The sequence below is a fragment of the Lygodium microphyllum genome, chromosome 30, assembly GCF_053477565.2.
Source record: "Lygodium microphyllum isolate KBCC chromosome 30, Lygodium_microphyllum_v1.1.10, whole genome shotgun sequence".
Classification (NCBI taxonomy): Eukaryota; Viridiplantae; Streptophyta; class Polypodiopsida; order Schizaeales; family Lygodiaceae; genus Lygodium; species Lygodium microphyllum.
The window spans coordinates 76,631,974-76,643,446 of NC_141164.1; the positions used below are offsets into that span (position 1 = coordinate 76,631,974).

At 39.5% G+C, this 11,473-nt stretch overlaps 1 pseudogene; it reads left to right on the forward strand.

Moving 5' to 3' along the window:
• The first annotated feature begins 3,417 nt into the window (after positions 1-3,417).
• Positions 3,418-3,810, forward strand: LOC148010012 (magnesium-chelatase subunit ChlH, chloroplastic pseudogene; annotated as a pseudogene).
• The last annotated feature ends 7,663 nt before the right edge of the window (positions 3,811-11,473 follow it).

The following is an 11,473-nucleotide window of genomic DNA, read 5'->3' on the forward strand; positions in this document are numbered from 1 at the left end:
CTAGTATGTATGCACAGTGCTGGTTATTGGATTCAGGTGCGTCCTTCCATGTGACGCCTTACCGTGAGTGGTTTCACTCTTACCGTACTGTATCTGGATCAGTCAAACTTGGAGATGACAGGTCTCTTGATATTGTGGGCTGTGGAGATATTCAGTTGCAGTTTTCCACTGGCAGTTCCTTTTTGCTCAGGGATGTACGTCATGTACCTGCGCTTACGCGTAGTCTTATGTCTGCAGGACAGTTGGATGATGCAGGATTTCATGTCTGTTTTGGGGATTCTACCTGGAAGATTACCAAAGGCAGACTTGTGCTTGCTAGAGGCGCCAAGGCTGGCAGCCTCTATCCTCTTGTTGTATCTGGGTCTTCTGTAGACCATGTTTTGGGAGTGGGCTCTATCCCACATGTATCACTTTGGCATGCCCGTTTGGGGCATATGTCTTTGAAAGGAATGAAAATGTTATCTGGTTTGCAGTATCTTCCGCCTTTGGATTATGCATGTTTTGACTCTTGTGATCATTGTCTTTATGGTAAGCAGAATAGGTCTACGCATAAGAAATCGGGTAGGCCACGCATGAGTGAGCCCTTGGCATTGGTGCATTCCGATGTTTGTGGGCCTATGCCTTGCATGTCTATGGGTGGCGCGAAGTACTTCGTTACCTTCATTGATGATTTTTCTAGGAAAGTGTGGGCTTATCCCATAAAGCAGAAGTCCGATGTCTTGGCAGTTTTTCAGAGATGGCTTGCTCTTGTTGAGAACCAGACTGGGTATAGGCTGAAATGCCTTAGGACAGATAATGGGGGAGAATATGTCTCGCATGCTTTTGAGCAGTTTTGTGATGATAGGGGTATTAAGCGTCAGTTGACCGCCCCTTACACCCCACCCCAGAATGGTTTGGCTGAGCGCATGAACAGGACTATTCAGGAGCGTGTGCGCTCTATGCTTAGCCATGCAGGCCTACCCCCGAGTTTTTGGGCTGAGGCAGTTAGTACGTCAGTGCATGTCATAAACCGATCGCCTTCCAGTGGATTGGATTTCCAGGTTGCAGAGGAAGTTTGGGCTGGTAAGCCACCCTCTTATGCGCATCTCTGTGTCTTTGGATGTGAGGCATTCTGCCATGTGCCCAAGGACAAGAGGAGTAAATTGGATCCAAAGAGCATTAAATGCATATTCCTTGGCTATGGTGAGTCAGGAGAGATGGGCTATCGCCTATGGGATCCGCAGGCGCGAAAAATAGTACGCAGCCATGATGTCGTCTTCCATGAAGACAAGATGCACAGGCAGCCTGAGAAGGTGGTTGAGATCCGCAGAGTGATCTTTCAGGAGGAGCCTAAAGCTCCAGCACAGCCAGTAGTACAGCCTGCAGCAGTTCCTCCACAGGGCCAGGATGTTGGACAAGTAGTTAGACAGGCAGCAGAGCCTGCGGTGAGACGGTCTGCTAGAGATAGACGTCCACCTGACAGATTTCAGCCCTCTATGCATTATGTTTTGGTTACAGATGCAGGAGAGCCTTTCACTTATGATGAGGCTATGCGCAGGGGTGACAGTCACTCCTGGGAGAGGGCTATGCAGTCTGAGATAGACTCCCTGTATAAGAATGAGACTTGGGACTTGGTTGCCTTGCCTAAGGGCAAGAAGGCTTTGCCATGCAAGTGGGTGTACAAGCTGAAAAGTACCCCTGGACACCCCAAGCCGGCATACAAGGCTAGATTGGTAGCAAAGGGTTTTAAGCAGGAACATGGTGTGGACTTTGATGAGGTCTTCTCTCCTGTGGTTAAGATGACCACCCTGCGCTTAGTCTTGGCTTTGGTTGCACAGCTTGACTTAGATCTATATCAGATGGATGTCAAGACGGCTTTTCTACATGGGGACTTGCATGATGAGATCTATATGGATCAGCCTAAGGGCTTTGAAGAACCTGGCAGGGAGCACCTAGTGTGCAAGTTGAAGAAGAGCTTGTATGGCTTGAAGCAGGCACCTAGGGAATGGTATCATAAGTTTGATGCCTTTATGCAGTCATAGGGCTACAGCAGGAGTGCTATGGATCCGTGTCTTTACACGAAGAAAGCCCGTGATGGCAGTTTGCTTATCTTGGTACTCTATGTTGATGATATGCTAATAGTAGGGAAAGCTCATGATGAGCTAGATGCTCTTAAATCTCAGCTAAAGAAGAGCTTTGAGATGAAGGATTTGGGACAGGCCTCACATATACTTGGGATGCGCATTAAGCGCGATAGGCATCAGGGACTTTTGTATCTCTCACAGCGGGAGTACATTCATAAAGTCCTTGAGCGCTTCCGCATTCAGGACGTAAAGCCTATTGGCTGTCCATTACCTTCTTATGTGAAGGTATCACAGGCCGATTGTCCGCAGACAGATGAGCAGAGGGCTGAGATGGCCAAGATCCCTTATGCATCAGCCGTGGGCAGTTTGATGTATGCCATGATAGCCACTCGTCCAGATATTGCACATGCAGTTGGTGTTGTGGCACGCTATATGGCTACACCTGGCAGCAGACATTGGGATGCCGTGAAGGGTATCATGAGGTACCTGAAGGGCACAGCAGATATGTGTATTTGCTATGGCAGCCAGGATACAGGGGTCGTGGGGTACACTGACTCTGATTATGCAGGACATGCAGATAGTAGGAAGTCCACTTCTGGCTATGTATTCACCTATGCTGGAGGGGCTATCTCTTGGATGTCCAGGGTTCAGAAGTGTACGGCTTTGTCTACCACTGAGGCCGAGTATGTTGCAGCCATTGAGGCTTGCAAGGAGGCCATATGGTTAGGCCGTCTAGTTGCTGACCTTGGGATTGATGCTACACCTACACTGCATTCGGATTCTATGAGTGCCATTCAGTTGGCTAAGAATCCGGTCTTCCATGCGAAGACGAAACACATTGAGGTGAGGTATCACTTCATACGTGGTGTCGTGGAGGACAGGTCTGTTGACCTTGTCAAGATCTCCACTGACGAGAATCCTGCAGATTTGCTCACGAAGAGCCTCACTACTAAGCGCTTTGCCTTCCTCAGGAGGTTGATGGGCGTTGGATGAGATGTCACCTTTCCTCACCTATGTACATTTGTACTGTCTTTTCTTTTTCTTTTCTCTCTCACTAGGGCAGATTCGCCTTTAAGTGGGAGGTTGTTGGGGGTAAAGGCGCCTCTGCCGTGCCGCCCCGTGTATTACTACACTGACAGTACCCGCCACTGCACACTGCAGGTGGCGGGCGCTCGTCACGTCACTTTATTCTTTATTCTTTTAGTGACAGTTTGAATAAAGGAAGGCCCGGTCACACATTGTGACTGTTGGAGTTCCCATTTCTTGTCTCTCTCTTTCTTGCTCTTGCTCTCCCGCCATAGCTCGCGTGCAAGCTTCGATCCTTCTCACCTTTCAATTAGATGAGCCTGTTGAGATGAATTTTGTAAGAAAGCATGCTTTGGAGCAAGCTGAGAAACTTGGAGTTCCATTGAGAGATGCTGCTACAAGGATATTTTCAAATGCCTCAGGCTCCTACTCAACTAACATAAGTTTGGCAGTGGAGAATTCTTCATGGGAGAGTGAGCAACAACTCCATGAGATGTACTTGAAGCATAAGTCATTCCCATTTGACTCAGATGCTCCTGGCATAGAAATGAAAGAGAAGCATCAAGTTTTTGAAATGGCAGTTGCTACTGCAGATGCTACATTCCAGAATCTGGACTCTTCAGAGATATCACTCATAGATGTGAGCCATTACTTTGACTCAGACCCAACAAAACTAGTGCAAGGGTTGAGGAAGGAGGAGAGAGAAAGGAAGGATCAATGATGCCTGTCTTCTTCTGAAAAGTCTTCAATGCTGCTTGTCTTCTTCTTGGGAATGCCCACTAGTCACTCTAGTGCTTCCTCTAAGTGCTGCAGTGTCCTCCTCCACTAAAACCCTAGAATTTTTACCTCAATGTTGAAAAATGACCTACCATTTTTGTCTTTCTGCCTCCATTTTTGGTCCAAGCTCCATTTAAGACTCCAAGAAAGGTTGCCATCTCTAGCTACAGTACTCCTTGTGTACCTCTATGTCTGAGTAACTAGGGTTTCTGACTAAAAGGAGACGAGTTTTGAAAATGAGGAGAGAGAAAATAAAGGATCTAAAAACTAAGCTCTGATACCAACTGTAATGAAGGAGACCTAGGAGAGAGAAGGAGAGAAGGGAGAGACTGTAGAGAGGAGAGAGAAAGAGGAAGAAGATGAGAGAAGAAGAGAGAGAAAGACTAGCAAAAGAGAGAGAAAGACAGGAAAAGAGAGAGAAAGAGGAGGGAAGCCATGAAAGCTAGGAGGAAGGAGAAAAGAGAGACTTGATTATTGATAACTCATGCCCTAATTGGGTCTCTCAAAACCTTATATACCCTGTCAATATAATTGGGTATTCCCATACCCGTGTCCTACCCACCTATCCCCACTCTTTTACATCCAAAAGCAAACGTTATATCCATTGGTAGGAAGTCAATTTCACTACCAACTAGCATGTGATACTTGCAAGAAATTCTTTCAAGAGCATTTTTGAAAGCTGCCATTTACTTTAGATCAAGAAATGATAACAACATGAATTGTTTAGGTTCACATGTCACTTGTAGTAGAGTGGATACAACCTTTCCAAACTTTATAGAGTCCCATTTTATTCCCTCAACCCCATGTGTTGCATCTAGAACAACAACCCCAATGGTAATTGGATGTCTGTAAACATTATGTATAAGATCAAAGGTTTCTAGATTGCATCTGACAACATATACATGCCAAGGGAAGTAGTGGAGGATTGAAGAGGATTTTACTTTTTTCCAATTAGGAAGTTCACAATATCTTTTGCTCCATTTGGTTGGAACCCTGCATCAACCTCACGTGTGAGCTTCTTTGATACCCAATCATTGCAAATGCCTAAAATCTTTGTGTATACTTTATCATTGATATCACATCATAATCATCAACAAGCTCTTCCTAAGTCTTCATCACAATGCTACTTTTTGGAACTGAAGCATTGAAAAGAGTGACTAATTTCTCCTTTAGGACCCTATCTTGCTTGATTTGCTTAGCCCTTGTTTCCACACCAATCATATCTTCCTTATCCCATTTTTTTCTAAGAAAAAGGATATGACCTTCATTGATCTCCTCTTGTAATGTAAGGATGTCTTCATCCTTGAAACCCATAAGGCAATGAAATGCAGCAAGAGAAGGTTGCCTTCCCTTTTTTCTCAAACTCTCCTCTTGGGATATAAGCTCACCTCTAGAGTATCTCTTCATGATTTTGATCCAACTATCAAATTTTTCTTGCGAGCTAATAATCATATGGCAATCTCTAGATGCACAATTTTCTCCAATGTATGCCACAAATCTTTGCAAAAAAAAAAATCAAAATAGTGAGCATAGAACAAAAGAAAGAGCATCACACTAATCTTCACAAAAAGAGAAGGTAACCTTATATGTGATTACCTACCATGGTACTCTTTGACAGCTTGTCTTAGAAAGCCCTTGTTGGGGTTTTGGTGGAGAACCAAATGCTAGCCACTAATCTCTCAATTGTTGAAGTTGCTCAACATAAGGGACATTCTTCATAACATTATGTGATTCTATATTTTTCATTCGTGAAAGCTCAATGCACATTTTCGCAGGACAATCAACGAATATTCTAGCATTTCTCGTGGTGTATAAATGCTTGATTGTTAGACAGCGTGTAGTATTACTCTGAATATATATATTTGGTGCATGAATTAAGTGAAGCCCGAATATAATCCAATAACTATAAGTGTCTAACTTATTAGCATCCACCTCATCATGATGCATTTGTCTCTTCTCATTGCTGTCTTGTACAAAAGGCATAAGATATGTTGTTGTTGCTGTATTCATGGGATTATTTATGAAAGACATGGTTAGCTTCTCTACATAATCCCAACACAGTGACCTATAAGCATACAAAGGAGTTGCTTCATAACACCTATCAACGAGAATAGGAAATTGTGTTGTTGGACCAAATGGAAAGAATTTTTCAAACATGTGAAATCTTGATTCTTCCTTGTTTCCCTTTGTCTTAACTATCTCAGGAAAATCGAATGTTCTTTCTACTCCCTTGACCTCAAGAGAAATTATTGGCTTTGCAGGTGTAACTTCTAGCATGGAAGTTAAAGTGGCATCATTCTTAGTAGTGTTAGCAACCATACTAACAACAAGAGCTTGTGACAAGGAGCTTTATTGAGGTGATTTTGACTTTGAGCTTGTGGGATTTGATGAATTATTTTCTTCTTGAGAAGAAGGTGAAGATCAGAAGTCTATTTGTTTATCTTGGAGATTCATTCTTTTGTTGGGGCAATCACCTTTTCTTGATAGGGAAAGTAGCTCACTATTTTGGACAGCTTGGAATGCTAATATAATGTTTTATGTGCCCTTTACATCCTCAAATAAGGTCCATCCCATTGTTTTCAAAGAGTATTCTTCGTCCTCTTTAATATGGGCAAAGTGAAATGACAAAGGATCAAGTTTGTATACTACATTTTTTCCCTTGATCTTAACAAGATTACATGGTATTCCCTCTTTCCCAGCACATCCATTTGTTATCTTCTCTATGACACCATCTTGATGAGAAAATGCAATATCACTCCTTGAAGTACATAAGAGAACATTGTCAGCCCTTTTTGCTTGACTATCATAAACATCCACATACTATGGATACACAAAATCACCACTAACTCCATCAATGGTTTGGGTCTCCTTTTTGGATGTGCTATCTTTCTTTACAATTGAATAGTTCTACAAAGAGAAAAAGTTATCAGATAAAAGTGGATTTAAAAATATCCAAAATTTACAAAACCCAAATAAATGTATAAGATTTCTAGGTTGAAAATTGAAAACACAACAACACAATATTTTATGAAATACAAGACAAATGTACTCCAAAGGGACTCTTCCATAAAATAAAATATTGAAATTTGAGATTAAGTGTGATATGAGATCCAACCATAAATATATGTGCTTATGTATCAAATCTCATGGATTATTCTAGTCCTAAGTAAGCATTAATTATGTTTCTCTTGCAAGAATCATATAGTAAAACTTTGCCATGGACTTCGGTGAGAAGATCAAATTCTATTAATAGTGAGACTTGACCATGGGCTTAACCAAATGGTCAAGTGATAATGAAATGTTGAGTGTGAGTGTGGTATGAGATATAGTGAAAAATCATTGTGGTTATGTAGAAAATGTCATGGATGATTTTATCCCTAAGTTAACATTGGATTTCTTCTCCATGTAAGTTTCCTATGCAAGGATCATACTCTAGGAACTTTGCTAAGATTTTTGGCCATGTGGTCAAATCCTATTTAATCAAAGAATGAGATTTAGTCCAATATGAGATCCACCCATATATCAATGTGGTTATGTAGCAATCTTACGATTCCATTTGGCCCAAAGTTAACGTTTTAATTAGTGCACATGTAAGTTTCCCTTGAAAGGAGCTATATTGTAAAAACATTGTCATTGGTTTTAGTCGTGTGGTGAAATCCTATTTAGTCATAAGACTTATCTATAAGATTAGAAACTTTGCCATGGTTTTTTACCATATGGTTTCTAGTTAAAGAGAGGATGTGGTTCACAGATAAACAAATATGGCTATGTAGCAAATCCCATAGATATCAATATAAGGTAATGTGAAAAACACTTAAAAGGTGGAGATTTGAACTCATGGTGAAACCTACAAGATAAGACAATTTCTATAAATTGGTTTTAACCATATGGCCAAATCTAGTTTCATAACCATATGAAGAAAGTGATTCATTTGTTGCAACATGTTGTGAAATTGGATTTGACTATATAGCCAAATATTGTTTTATAGTGGAATGAAAAAGTGGTCTCATGGTTTGCAAGATGTATGAGATTAGATTTGATCATATGGCTGGACGAAACAAGAATGGGGGATTCTTGGATGCTAGCATTGAAACAAAATGAAAGATTTGACCATATGGCCAATTTTTATTTTGTAGTGGAATGGAAAAAGTGGCTAATTTGTGGAAAAATGATATGATATTTATATATGAACATATAGATAGGAAGTTGTGAAAAATTGAAATGAAAGAAATGGTTTATGGAAACAAAGTGGTTTGTTTATTGCACGACAAGTTTTGACCACAAGGCGAAACTTCCTATAAATATAGTAGGTAATCAAGGATTTCGAAGTAGAACATGGTCTTCCTTTTTTGGAGATAATATAGAAGATGTTTTTCTTAGAAGATTTTGCCATACAACCAAATCCAGCATACCCAAAATTTGTGTGATCGAACCCACCATAGATTTAGTCTTAATTTTTTAGGATCAATTTCTAAAAAAGTGGTTTTTTTGTTGCAAGACAAGATTTGACCACATGGCCAAATTATAGAAAGTAAGGAATTCTAAGTAGAAACTAGCCTTTCCTTTTGGGAGTAAGTAAGAGTTGATAATATAATAAAGTATTTGACCAAATGGCGAAATGTCATTCTTGTGGTAAAATAAACTTAGTGGTAAATTTGTTGCAAGATATTGTGATACTACAAGAGTCCTTATTTTGGCCAAGAGATAGCTTAAGGAGAAGATTTGGCCGTATGGAGAAATCTCGCAGTATATTGGAAAAAATAACATAAATTACATATTATATTATAAGAAAAGATTTGACCTCATGGAAAAATCTCAAATTGTATTGAATAAAATAACAAAAAGTAATTCTTATATTGTAAGAAAATTTTTGACCATATGGTCTAATCTATAGATTGATGAAAGATCATGATATGTGCTGTTAGAAGATCAAATTACATCCTATGGCAAAATCATATTGAGTATTAGTAAGTATTGTCTAGCCATATGCTTATTGCAAAATTATAAACCATAAAATCTGATGGAAATGCTTTTACTATGAAAATACAATATAATGGAAAGTTCTATATAGTAAAGTATAATACAATGTATAAGAACCTAATTAAATGCTCTAATATTACTGAAGGATACAAGAAATATAAGGCTAGATTTAGCCTTGAGGTGAAACCTTAAGGTATATAGCATCACAAAATAGAAAGAAAGGTTAGTACTTTGAAAGCACTCATTGATAAAAGCATTGCACAAACCATTTATTCCATATTCACATCTAAGAGAGTTTTTTGAGCATAACACAAATCATATATTTCATATTCATAGCAAAAAGAGTATTTTCAACAGTGCAAGAAATCATGTTTTTCATATTCACAGCAAAGAAGCTATCATTTGCAAGGTAGTGGACATAAAAAAAGATAGATACTCTAGGAGATCAATCAAGCAATCAAGAAGAAGAAGACATTGAATTCTAGAGAGTGAGTGCCTAATCTCATTGCTACAAAAATAAAGATTGCATTTAATTTCCATACATGATTCTTATTTAGATAAATTCTTTTGGTATTTGATCTTAATATTATTCAATACTAATCATACAAAATAGTAGTAGTGTGATTTATAGTAATTGTATGGATTGAAATGATCAAAATCAATGTAGTTTAACTCAAAATCAGAAATGAAGTAAGGAAGAGTTGAAAACTTGTTGTAATTAGTAGAAGTCAGTATTGTGTGCCAATGTAACAAAAATCGCCCATGAAGTAGAGCAGACATGTTGTGGAGTGGCGATCATTCACACCGCCCTGTTGAATTGATGAAGCCTTGGAGCAAGATTTTTGATTTGAAGACGCACGTAGTTTTGGTCATAACACCTTGAATCGAACACGAATTTCCACTACACAATCTGTTTTTTGTTTGAGAAAATGAAACAATGGAAAGAAGTCAAAGAAGAGCAAGGGGATAGAATTGCCAAAGGTTAGGGCTACAAAACTTGCAAAGAGAGGGCGATAGGAGCAAAGATAAAAAAACAAAGGATCAGAGATGCAAAACCTGTAATTGTAAAAACACAACAGAGAAAACACTTAGGCTAGAGAGTTGCATGAAAGAGAGAGGGAGGGGAAGAGAAACTCATTTTGAAAAATATCATGATTAGTTGTAAAGACGGACCTTATGAAAGGGATCATTTAATGCATGATGCTATTTGAATAACTATAACTTGTTACCAAATACGAGTAGATTTAGGTCTTATTTTTGTATCTATTTTTCAATTTAAGTAAAGATTTCAAGTCAAGAATTTTTCAAAAATCACATAATGGCTATACCATCACCCATTGGGGTCTAGCGGCAGCCCCTAGACCCCGCCGTTGGGGGCGTTGCCCCTGGACTCCTGCTAGGGGTGTTGCCCCCAGACCCCCACAAGGGGGGCTGCCCTCGGACCCACCGTCGGGGGCATTGCCCCCAAACCCCCACTGAGGGCGCTGCGCCTTCCCCTCCCCCGCTGTGGACCCCCGCTTGGGGTGCTATCCCCAGACCCCCACCAAGGGGGTGCCACCCCTCGAACCATTTTTTGGGGGCATTGCCCCCAAAGCCCCATCAAGGGTGCTATCCCCAACCCCCTACTAGGGGTGTTGACCGTAGACCCCCACCAAGGGGCGCTATCCCTCGAACCCCCCCATTGGGAGCATTGTCCCCAAACCTTACAAGGGGGGGGCATTGCTCCCAAACCTCCACCAAGGAGGATATTGCCCTCAGTTTCTCACAATTTGTCCTAGACCCGCTCCTTCCCTCTCGCCCCTCCTTAAGAACCCACCATTGGGCTATTTCCCCTATTTCTACAACTAGAGATTTTTCCTACAAACTCTCTATCCTACCCTGCTAGAGATTCTACTCTCAAACTATCACTAAGGTGGCTTCAAAATCCTCAATGATATTATACATTATATATTAGATACATTAAATATACATAATCTTACAAAATATGATCTAATATATTTTAAATATATTTATTAGCTATGACTAAATTATATATATATATATATATATATATATATAATATTTTGATACTATATTCTATAATATGCACATAGTAAGATAAACTAATATCACATGATTTAAATAGTATAACTTAAAAATAAAATGTAATATAATACATTTTACTATTATCAATAAGTAGGTAGTATAAGATTTATAAATATTTAACCATGATAAAAATTATCTTTTCCTTCTCAAATAGCTTCTAATTGATGTTGAAATTTCCTCAATCTTTATAACTTTGTGTCATAGGGAATGAAATCTCCTATTCTTTAGAGGTCATTGTGGTTTCAACATTTAAGCATGAGGTGAGAGTTTCTCATAAAATATCTTTATCCTTGTTGTCATGTGGAATACATGAAATAAAGGTTTTGATCATTGGATCAAATATTTTCTAATGGAGATCACAGCGATTATTTATCCTTGTTGACACATACAATAAGGCTTTGACCATTTGGCTAAATCTTGTCCTATGGGCATCACAAACAATTATTATCCTTACTATCACCTAGGTTACATACAATACATGTTTTGACCATATGGCTAAATCATTTCTTGTGGACATCACAAAGAATTTTAATCCTAAGTCT